Source organism: Salvia hispanica, chromosome 6, assembly GCF_023119035.1.
Source record: "Salvia hispanica cultivar TCC Black 2014 chromosome 6, UniMelb_Shisp_WGS_1.0, whole genome shotgun sequence".
Classification (NCBI taxonomy): Eukaryota; Viridiplantae; Streptophyta; class Magnoliopsida; order Lamiales; family Lamiaceae; genus Salvia; species Salvia hispanica.
The window spans coordinates 18,852,182-18,863,659 of record NC_062970.1 but is presented as its reverse complement, the minus strand read 5'-3'; positions in this window follow the sequence as shown (position 1 = coordinate 18,863,659).

Sequence of the window (11,478 nt, the reverse complement as noted above, 5' to 3'; positions counted from 1 at the left end):
GAACCAAACCGGGGATACGTATTGGTGGCGCATCACTCGGCTTTACAATGAAACCCGGCCTGGGGGAACCATCTATCGCAATGATAGTATGGTGTGCAATTGCATCTACAGATGCAACGAGGCAATTGGTAAGTTCCAGAGGTACTTCCAATAGGAAGAGCGGGCGGCGGGGAGCGGCAAGAGCGAGCTCGACATCATCATTGCCGCCTTGGCGACCTACCAAAGCTTGGAGTTCAAAGCGTTCAAGTACCTCGCTTGTTGGCAGGAGGGGCGCCTTCATCCGAAGTATAGGGGCGGCGTAGTAGCATCCTCCTCCAGCTCCTCTAGCAAACGGTCGGGGTCGGTAGCCATATCCAATGGTGCCTCCGATGATATGGCTACCCATCTTGCCGGAACTAACTTGGGTAGCCTCGACGCTGGACCGAGCAGTTCCCGCCGGCCGCAAGGAAAGAAGAAGGCGACGGCCACCCGCCGTCGCGCCCCGACTGCATCCGCCCCCGCCCCCGCTCACGCTCCCACTCCCTTTGTGCTCCTCCACCCCCGGATCAACTTGCAACACATGAAAGAATGATCCGGGGTCTCAAGAGGCAATTGGGGATAGAGGACTAGTCTTCCACGTGTGTAATTTTTAATTTGTATAATTTTAATTATGTATTTTTTTATTTTCTAGGATTTTAATTATGGATTATTTTTTAAGATTTTAATTATATAATTTTTATATTTTAGGATTTTAATTATGTAATTTTATTTTTTAATGTATTTTTATAATGTAGAAATATTTTTAATATTTGGAGTATTTAAATTGAATAATAGAATGGTGAGACCCTTGAGCTTGTCCTTAGCTAAGAGCACGGATGTGGGTGTTGTGCTCTTAGCTAAGGACAAGGAGTAAAATTGGGTCCGGGTCCACTTCCGCGCTCTTAGCTAAGAGCACGGATGGAGATGCTCTAATGACTGATAAAAAAACAAGAATCAGGCGGTGAAATTTGTGGAAGACAGGTAGAGATCTGAAGTTTTTTTCAATTTTGCAGAGAGGTAGGTATTCGAAGGAGAGAGGGGAGAGAAATTCAGAAGAAAAATAAAATGAGGAGTGTGTGAGTGGTGATCTGGCATTGTCGCTCAAGAGTCGCTCAGCAGATCAAAACTCTCGGGGAAATACCAAATTTTAAGCAAAGTTTATGATTTAAAGGACCAATTTGCATTGGTAAAACAAATATCTATCCAATCCAAACAAAAGTATTTAAAGGTGGCATTTGGATACAATGCGAGTCTAGTTAGTAAAAGATAAAATTCATAGACAATTAGAAGAAAAAAAACTAAATTTTGTTATAGTGAACGAATTTTAAGAGGAAAATTACAAGAATATGTGTTATATTGTGAAACGAATAATTTTTTTATTATCAAATAAGTATATTAAATTTCCAAAAACAATTATAGCTTGTGGAATTTTAAAAGGAAAATTACAAGTACGTATACTATATACTTTTTTGAGTTTTTAAGGATGCGTCTGGTAGCCACCACAATTTTTAACATGTTTCCATGGTTAATGGACTTTCTTTAATTGGTGGATAGGACAGTAGGTTGTTTGGTTCAACCCATGTAGGATGATTGGGCTTATTTCAAGCGTTTGGTTCAACAAGGAAGTGAAGGAAACAAAATGCCATCTAACTAAATTACCCTCTCATCGAAGATGCATCTTTACAAACTTTGCTCAAAAAACAGAACGAATGCAAGAAAACAGCCAGACCAATTCCATATTCAAATCGTTTTTGGTATATGCACAACAATCTATCCCAAAATGAGTAACAATGGAGGATGCAGGACGAAATCAACTCTGCAACCCAGACTTATCGAAGACAAATTCGCAAAATTGGCACAAATGCAGAACGAATGCAACATCACAGCCAGACTAAATCTATATTCAAAACATAAACCAACAGATCGCCCTTCCAAAAAATGCTATTCGACCGTCCAAATTTGTAAGCTATAGATGCATAAACTAATTGGTTCAAATCGGACCCAAATTCAAACATCAACACCAAATAAATATTCACTGCAAACAGATCGAACGCCAAAACACTACAAATCGACATACCCGGACGAAGGTAATGCGACGGAACCAGAACTGAAATGAGTCGGACACCGGCGAATGTAGAGTGGCACACTCGCGACGACGGAATTTTAGCGGGCAAATTGGTATAATTGTGCAGTTTTCAGCCTAATCGACGGACCCCCAAAACTAATACCAGCTCATCACCTTGATAGACTTGACACAGATTCACTGATAGTAGTATGTGAAAGGCTGAAACCCGGCGGATGATTCCCGGGTCGGCCGTTTGGTGTTCGGCGTACCAAACGGTGGAATAAGCGTGAAGGAATTTGGGTTTCACTCCATTTCAGAGTAATGATATGCTATATATCTTATAAAAGCTTTTTACGTGAGCATCACTCTCCTTCGGTACACGTTTAGTGTTGTTCGTTTCGATTTATATATTTAGTTTGATTCTAATACATTAAAAAATATTATTGAAAATTTTAATTTCACAAAATCCATAAAAATCAAACTCGATTTGCTCATTTTCTCAATAATTTTAAATAATTAATAAAAATAACAAATCATGCTTTGATTTTTTATGAGTTTTGTGAAATTAAAAATTTCAATAACATTTTTTAATGTATTAGAATCAAACTAAATACATAAATCAAAACGAACAATGTTAAACGTGCATCAATCGAGAGTGATGCTCACATAAGGTATGTAGCATATCATTCATCCCCCTCAATATACGAGTTTTGAAGTTGCAGTTACTATTCACATCTACTCCCTCCGTCCCATAAAAATATGTGCACTTTCCATTTTTGTCCGTCCCACAAAAATATGTGCATTTCATTTTTGGAAAGTTATATTAATTTAATAATATAGGTCTCACTATCCACTAACACTACTTTAACAACCATTCTCCCCCTCTCTTACTTAACCATATCATTCTTCTCCTCTCTCTTATTTTACCAATTGTGTCTTAAATCTCGTGTCATACTCATTGCTAGCGCTGGGTATTCGGTCATCGGTTAGTCGGTTAACCGATGACCGAACCGAAAAACAGCAATTTCGGTTAACCGAGAACCGCCAAGTTCGGTTTCGGGTCGGTTTCGGTTCCGGACTTTAGGCGTTGATCGGTTCTCAGTTCTGGAACCGATAACCGAAGTTAATAACCGATTAAATAGGATTTACTATTTTTTTTTAAATACTAATGAGCCCTAAATCCTAATAATCGGGACCCCTAAATCTCTTTTCATTGCTCTGCGCCTCCGCCAACTCTTTTCTCAACCCTCTTTCAATTCTCTTTTCGCAACTCCTCCGCCACGCACCGCCACGCACGGTCGTCGGCGCTCCTCCTTCCCCACGACCGGAAAAGGTCGGCGCCCGTTGAGCAGAGACCGTCATCGACTGCTGCGGTGTGCCCTCATTCATTCCTTCTGCTTCACTATCCACGAAATTCAGTTCTAGCAAAATTCTAAGGTAAGAAATTGATTCACCCCCAATTCTCTTGATTATTTTGTTTTATTGGTTCAGATTTAGCATGCAATAAGGGGCCGAGATGTTAATGAAATTGAATTGAATCCTAAGTTTGGTATTTGGACCTGGTTAATGAAATTGAATCCTAAGTTTGGTAATTGAAAAGGGGCCGAGAATAGTAGGACTTGATTTGGACTAATTATGGGACTTATTAATTGTTTGCATTCTTGAAACATTGTATGAAATTGTGGTATTTTCAGAATTTACGTGTGTGTTTTTAGGGGGGTTTATTGGTTAGCGTTTGAAGTTTGAATCAAGTTTATAAGTTTTTTCATAGAGAGAGAATTAATTCTTTGATTGTATAAATCAAACGAGAGAATGGTCAAAGTCACTAGTTGAAAAATGTATTTTAGTTTCTACAAGTAGTAGTAGGTAATTGATTTCAGATAGGCCCTCGTGTGCTAATTTGATTTCTAGTTTTTTGTTGTGTAATATGTATCTTTGTGATTAATAAAGCCTTTTAAGATTTTAATTTGGAGAACTAGGCCAGGGAAGGAAAGGAAAGAAAGGGGAAAGGAAAAGGTTTCCGATAAAAAAAGCGAAAAGGAGAAAGATCGCATATGGAAAATTTGATTAAGTTTTGAAGATTCTATTCAAAAGGAAAAAAAATTTGGGAACGTGTATATTTTTTCGATCCGAAGCAAAGGAAACCCCGCTTGTGGAAGCACTGCTTCGTGTTTGAAAAAAAATGGCGGGAATCAAACACCACCAAAGATAAATAGGAAAGACACCCGAAAGGGGCCTCCATTATGCAAAGATTGTTTTTATGAACAACCATTGAAGGAAGAGGATTTCGTTTACCCCGGTGATAGGTCCCAAAAACTTTATTACCCCGAGCGATCCGAAGCGGTGTTAAGATGTTTTTTAGGGAGAGGGAACTAGTGAGGGGTTTTCCGACGGGCATGGTGGGATCAATCACCACCATGTTATGGAGTCAATAACACAATTTTTTTTGTGTTACATCACATTTCATCGACAAGGAAGGAGGTTGCACAAGAAATTAATCATTCTTTGACATTACTAGTCATGGGGGGTGACATTGCTAAGGGTTGATAAAGGCCCTTCGAACCGGGCATTCGGAGGTATTTTGTCGCTAGGATAACGCTAAAACAAAGGGGGGCTCGGGGAAAAGAAGCCACCTTAAAAAAGAGGTTTCTTGTTGCCAATGGGCAATATTTTCACGAGGGTGTTTCCCCATACTTAATTTAATTGTCGAAGGGATGAAATAAATAGGATGGGCGATTGAGAACGTGAAAGGATAAAGGGGTTCATCCCAAAACTAAGGGCTTCAAGGATATTGCCAAGGTGTAAAGGTTTATACCAAAAAATTCGGGTCAAGAGCCATAAGGAACTCGACTCCCAATTCAGGGCATTTCCTATACGGCATTTGGGGCCACAACAACGTCACTCCCCCTTTGGTGGATTTGAGAAACCCCAAAAAACAACGGCCCCCCAGTTGGTAGAAGGAGAACCAATTCTATTTTTGCAAAAGCAATACCATGAAAGTGAGTATTCATTGCTATTTACTAATATATTTATTTATTCTTCATTTTGAACTCATTTTCTTTAATTCATTATTTTTTAATAGTGGTTGGGGAACTCGTAAGGATGGCAAAGTGACGTGGCCATTGGACGATGCAGAATTGGGAGAATTGGAAAGAACTTGTTCAAGTGATCATGATGAAAGTTAAATTTTGTCAAGCTGAGGATTGTCGAGACATTTGCTCAGCTGGTGAGCTTAATTGCTTGAATTATATTCTTAAAAGTTACTAATAATTTAGGCTTCCAATAGTAAGATTGTGTTTTCTACTTTGAAAATTGGCAGCTCAGAGGATTTTGTGGAGGAATGCATCCAAAATTTGGAGTGCTTGACCATAGGAGTGACTACAGAGTATTTGCTGATATAAGGAATGGTGGGAACATGATCTTAGAGTGAAGATGAGTCATGGATTCAATCTTGCTCCAAACTTTTGTCTATCTGGATTAATGAGCAATGTAGTTCTTCTTGTTCTAGTTGTGATTGTTTCAAATGATTTTTTTCAATGTTGGAACTTTTCTTGAATTGCAATTTTGAGTTGATTTGGTGTTTTTAGTACTATATGATGGCTTGTTTTAAAGTAATATCCTTGTTTTAAAGTAATACTCCAAGTCCCAAAATTTGTTATATATATGATGGCAGCAAAGTATATTAAATTACCCATGGGTTCCTAATCCAGAATTTTGTTATTAAACGTAAATGAGAAAGGGGTTGTTTTTGTTTTTATAATTTCTAATACAAAAATACCTACATACATTTTTTACAAGTTTATGTACTATAAATCGGGGTCACCCCGGGGTTTACGGGGGAATTTATAAAAATTTTTCGCAATATTCCCATATTTACTTGCGGTTTTTTTTGTCCAAGATTTTTTAATATATTCCCTTTTTTATTTTTCACATTATTAAAATAAAAAATATTAAAAAAAGTGGCATAATTTCCTGAAAAAAAGGACCGACAAATATTTTTTAAAAAATAATTAAATTTTCTTAAAATGGGCCCTAAACCCTAACTTAAATAATATTTCACCATTTCACAATTTTACCGTCTCTACTCCCCACTTTCACTCCGCCTTGCTAGCCCACATTCCGCCGCTCGTCGTCTCCTCCTCCTTCCGCCCCATCTCCCATCCGACGCAGGCACCTTGCTTCCCGTCCACCAATTTTGAAATTTTTTTCCTTTATAATCTATTTTCTGATTAACTTTGTTGTACTCACTTTTGTTTTTTATTCTAGGTAGTGGCTGAATTTGATATTGTATATAAACTTTAAAATCATTAACAAAGCCTGCCCTCACTTTTGTTGTACTCACTTTTGTTTCATATTGAATTTTTGAAAAAAACGTAAAACTTGGGGAAAAAACAACTAGGATTTAGGGCTTAAAGACAAAAAGTAAATCATTACTAGAACTACATAAAAAACGTGTCAGGGCATGTTAACGTTTCTCTCTAATTTTTACTATTATTAAATCATATAATCATTACTAATTTTTACTATTATTATATTTAACCTACCATTCTAGTATGCAATTCATCGTATTACTAGATTATTCCAAATAAATATCCTAAAATTTTATTATTATTATTATTATTATTATTATTATTTATTTTCATTTTTTTTGGAATTATTGGTTTTATAATGTTTTTTTTAAATTTAATAGTGATTATGGTGATCATTCTAAAAGTAATTAACAATGACTTTATACATGTGCACTTAATTTTTAGATTCCGACTTTAAAGTGCGGTGCTATTCAATATGTATCATCGTGCGTGGTGGTTCCCAACCTAGCCCGCCCCCCTCGTCAACCGCCCGAGAAAATGGCATGAACAATTTTTATGATTTTTTCCAGAGGATGGATTTGATGGTGATGATGGACCCTTCCCCCCCCGATGGGGGGAAAAACGTTTGGGCTCCTATACCTTTGTAATTGATTATTTATTATTAAGGGGGGCTTTATTTATTAATTAGTCAATATTTTTTAATGTTATGGGGCATTAATGATACACCCTTCGATGTCGGGGGAGATAACCACAAAAAAAAGGAAAAGGAGAAAAGCTATACGAGGGAAAATCGTTGTATAAAAAATTTTTTTGAATAAATTATTTATAGGGGGGCCCCAACAACCCAAAATCTCTAGCACTTTTGCACTAAAAAAGAATAAAGAATTAAATTGACTACAAATACTTACTAGGACCCCTAAATTCTAAATAGAAAATAAAACAAACTAATTAAAAACAACCACTAAACATATCTTATTTCCCTAAAGTTTAGATAATTTTTTAAACCCCTAGTGAAAAACCCCGATCAACAACACCTAAGGAGGAAAAGCTCAATTTAATTCCCCAAAGGCCTTAGTAAAAATATCAATTGATCTTTGGGGCAGACCCCCTAGTTACTTGATTAAAAACCCTTCAGAAAAAAGTGATGTAATTTTAAATGTTTTTGCAGCAAAAAAACTGGTTTTGGCCAACTTTAAGTTTTCTTTTGTGCATTGTTTGAAAAGGGTAGTCAATTGCTTAATACTCCAATCAATCTTTACCAAATTTTGTGGAACCCCCTTTTACTCCCTTTTTTAAAGGCCACGATTTTGTTTCTTCAAACCTAAAAAAAATTGAACCAATATAAAAACAGAGCGTATTTAAACGAGACTTTTGATCTGCCCAATTCCGACAAACCACTCAACAAATTATCAAATTTTAAAAGTACCGGGGCTTTATATTTCCTTTCAATAGCGGGATTCTTTTTAACATTAAATGATAACTCCTGGATTTTGAAAATTTTGGCAACAACACCAACACAAAAGAGATCTCGGGCTTTGTGAGGGTCAAAAAAATCGACCCCCAACAAGCTTTAAACTTCTTAGATCTTCCTTTTCCCATCTTTCTTCAATTTAAATTTGATTCCATGGGTGTAGCCATTTCTTTGCCCCCCTTTTACGCTCCAAGAGACTCCTTGAAACCCTCTTTAGAACAAAAACCCTTTGACCCGCTCTCTCCACTTCTAAGCCAAGGAAACATTAAACCCTTTCCCCCAAATTTTTCATCTCAAAGCAAAAGAAGATCCCCCATCAACTAAGTTTTACTCTTTTCCTTTATTATCATATCAAACATACAATAATACTAGAAGATGCACATGTGGTTCTATTTTGACGAACAAAGGGGAATCGAGGTAGATACTCTAAAACCACAAAAGAAAGGTTTGAAATTTTACCATAAAAGCTCGGGGTGCTTTTTCCCCAAGCCATATAACCCCTTCTTCAAACGAAAAATAGGATGGAAACTTTGTTGGACGAAGCCTTGGGTTCCAAAAACCCGGACGATCCCCACCAAAAAAAATGATTTTTTACACGAGGAAACTTCCAACCTTTGAGCGAAAATAGAGAAAATAATCTTACCCACCATTTTTGCTAAGAAGTCTCCTCATAGTCAATTAAGCTTTGAAAAAACCCGCGAGCAACAAAACAGCTTTAAACCTCCAATGGTTCCACCCCATTCTTTGATGCGGAATACCCATTTCACGAGACGTTTTGGGTTTTGGGCCCCACACCAGCCCCCATGTCCTTTTGCTAAGGCTTATCTCCTCCCCAAAGCTTTTCCCAATTTGGACACCCCCCTTTGCTTCTTCATGCTTTTTGATCTTGACCTCCCCCGTAAAAAAACCCAATACAACCAAAAATGATTGATATCTACCTCATAATTTTTGAGATAACGGGGTTGTCTATCTCCCCCGGCCTTCCCAAAACTTGTTGCACATCCTACTTTTTTCCAAAGAAAAACCCGTTTGGGCTGAAGGGTGAACCTTTTTAGCCTCTTCACAAAATTTTCATCTACGTGGGGAAATAGGCCCAAACAATCTTGCCCCCCCATCAAATGCGTTTAACAAAAAGAGACGCACTTATCAAATCCACATTTTAACGTAGTATACTTCATCGTCTTTGACCCTGCCCCCCACCCTTTCATAACACATATCCAACAAAATACATTTTTTTTAAAAATTAGTTTTTTAATTAGGGAAAATGTACGTAGCAAAAAGAACAAAAACCGGCCCGAAACGGAACGTCACCATATAAAATCTAAAAAGGGATTTTTGTCCCCGGGGGGGGAAGGGTTTTTACATAGGGACATTTAAGAAATTCAAAGTTCTCGAGGGAAAATTCTTTTCATAAAAAAGAAAAAACAAACTGGATGAGCTGGGTTTTTTTTTCCCCCAGTCGGAGGAGGCGGGAAAGTCATTTCCGTTGAATGCCATTGTTTCCAAAAATTTGAAGAAAGATCCACAAAATTCTCCACCATTCCGGGGGGCCTTTATCTTCTTCCAAAATCCTTTTTAACAAATTTGAACTCCCAAAATTGGACAGCCTTTTTTCTTTCAAAAATTTCACCCAAGTGAACCGAGTGCATCCACCAACACCATAAAATAGCATGTCCTTTTTTGGGGGTTTTAGTCCCCATCAAATAGGAACTAACTAACAAGTAGACTACGTTTGGAATTTTTAAAAGGAAGTCATGTGATTTACCTATTGACATCCCGAAAATTAACCCCACATTCACCGAGTGGCAACCAGATCGCCTTTTTTAGCAATTTTCAAGATTTTAAACCTACATCCCAACCCAACATCCATTCGATGATTTGGGGTTTTACTGTTTTTTGAATAGTTCACCTGAAAAACAAACAAAGAACCCTTCTTTTTTCCAATATACGTTATTCCGGGAAAAATTCTTCACATTATCAAGCACCTTCCCTCATTAGGAAAAACAAGACATCTTTCCAGTTCTAATTTTGGGGCCAAACTAGATTTCGTTTTAAACCCGGGCGTGGTAAACATCATGAAGCTTTACACTTTTGGCTGATGGATTTCCGCAACGTCAATGGTCACGTACCTTTTTTGCCCTTTTATGGTGGGGGTTTTTGGCGGACAAAAATCTCTCCCATGGTGATCAATCTCGAAAAAAGTGGCATTTGGTTTCATGATGAAACAACCGAACGATGACCATTCCCCCTTGTCGTTGATGTAGTTAACATGGACATCACCCCCTTTCCTTTGATTTCTTCAACGGGGAAGCCTTTTCCCCTTCATTTTATCATCTCCATCATTTGTCAGAAGTTAGCTTTTGTAAGCAAACCAATTCTTCTTTAAAATGCCCAAGTTTTCCACCCCAAACACGGGTAGGTTTTTTACTTGGGGATTTGCCTTTTTCCACCTGTTTATCCTTTTTCCCCCGTTGGGGCCCAAACATTCTTCTTGTTTGTTTCCCTTTTTAGAAAAAAAGGCAATCAAAATTTTTTGCCATTTTTTTCCCAAGGTTTTGATTCAAAGCATTCTTAGCCCCTTTAAGGCATTTTACCACCCCGGGGTCGGGTAACGCGGGCCCATACCCTTCCTCAAACCACAATAAGATACCCCCCGAGAGTTTTCCTTTTCGTAGGCATCTCATATTCCCCCAAAAAACTTTTTCCAAATATTCCGAAATGAATACCCCCGAGTTAAATTGCTCCACCCAAAAGTTGGCTTGGGGCTTGGTAAAAAACTTTAAGTGTTTCAAAATCTTTTGGACTTTCCCAAAAATGACAATGAACCCCTTTCCGATGATGTCCCCAAAGAAAAAAGTGCCTTACCCCACTTGATCTTCCACTTCCTTCGTGATTCGGGATTTTTGGGAACATCTCGGGGACCTCCGTTTCGGCACCGGCGACTAGCTCCCAGATCCCGACCTTGAAGATATGCCTCCATACACATCCTCCGAACTTGTAGTTGTTATGGCCTACAAGTTTCTCCATCCCGAACGATTATTTCCACCATTTGAAGCTTCCATCGTATTGCGACAAGAGCTTTCCCAAGAGTACAACTCGCTCGTACCATAAAACAAATAAAAGGAAAGCGAGAAAGAAAGCTATACATGTATGGTAAAATCGGTGTGTATATAAAATACTTCCGATACAACTTATTTATAGGCAAGTCTGCTCAACAACTTCCTAAAATCTCTAACAGAATAAATTGACTACTAAATCACTCTACTGGTGACTCCTAAATTCTAGAATAGAAAATAACAGAACAAACTAATTAAAAACAACCACTAAACATATTTGTTAGTTCCTAAAGTTTAGCACTAATTTTAACAACCACAACATTTAAGCGCATTCGAAATATCACTGGCTTTACTTGGAAGTTGACACCAAAGGAGATTAAGGATGATTATTATCAAGAATTTCAAGTAAGTATAATTTTTAAAAGTGTTCTTTGTTGCATTATTAAAAAATGCGTGTGCAATATACTTTGTTTTGTCACGAGTTTATCTATTGCTCGACCTAACTATGACTCTAAAAAAGATAGACTTGATGCATCCCTTATTTTTATATTAACTAAG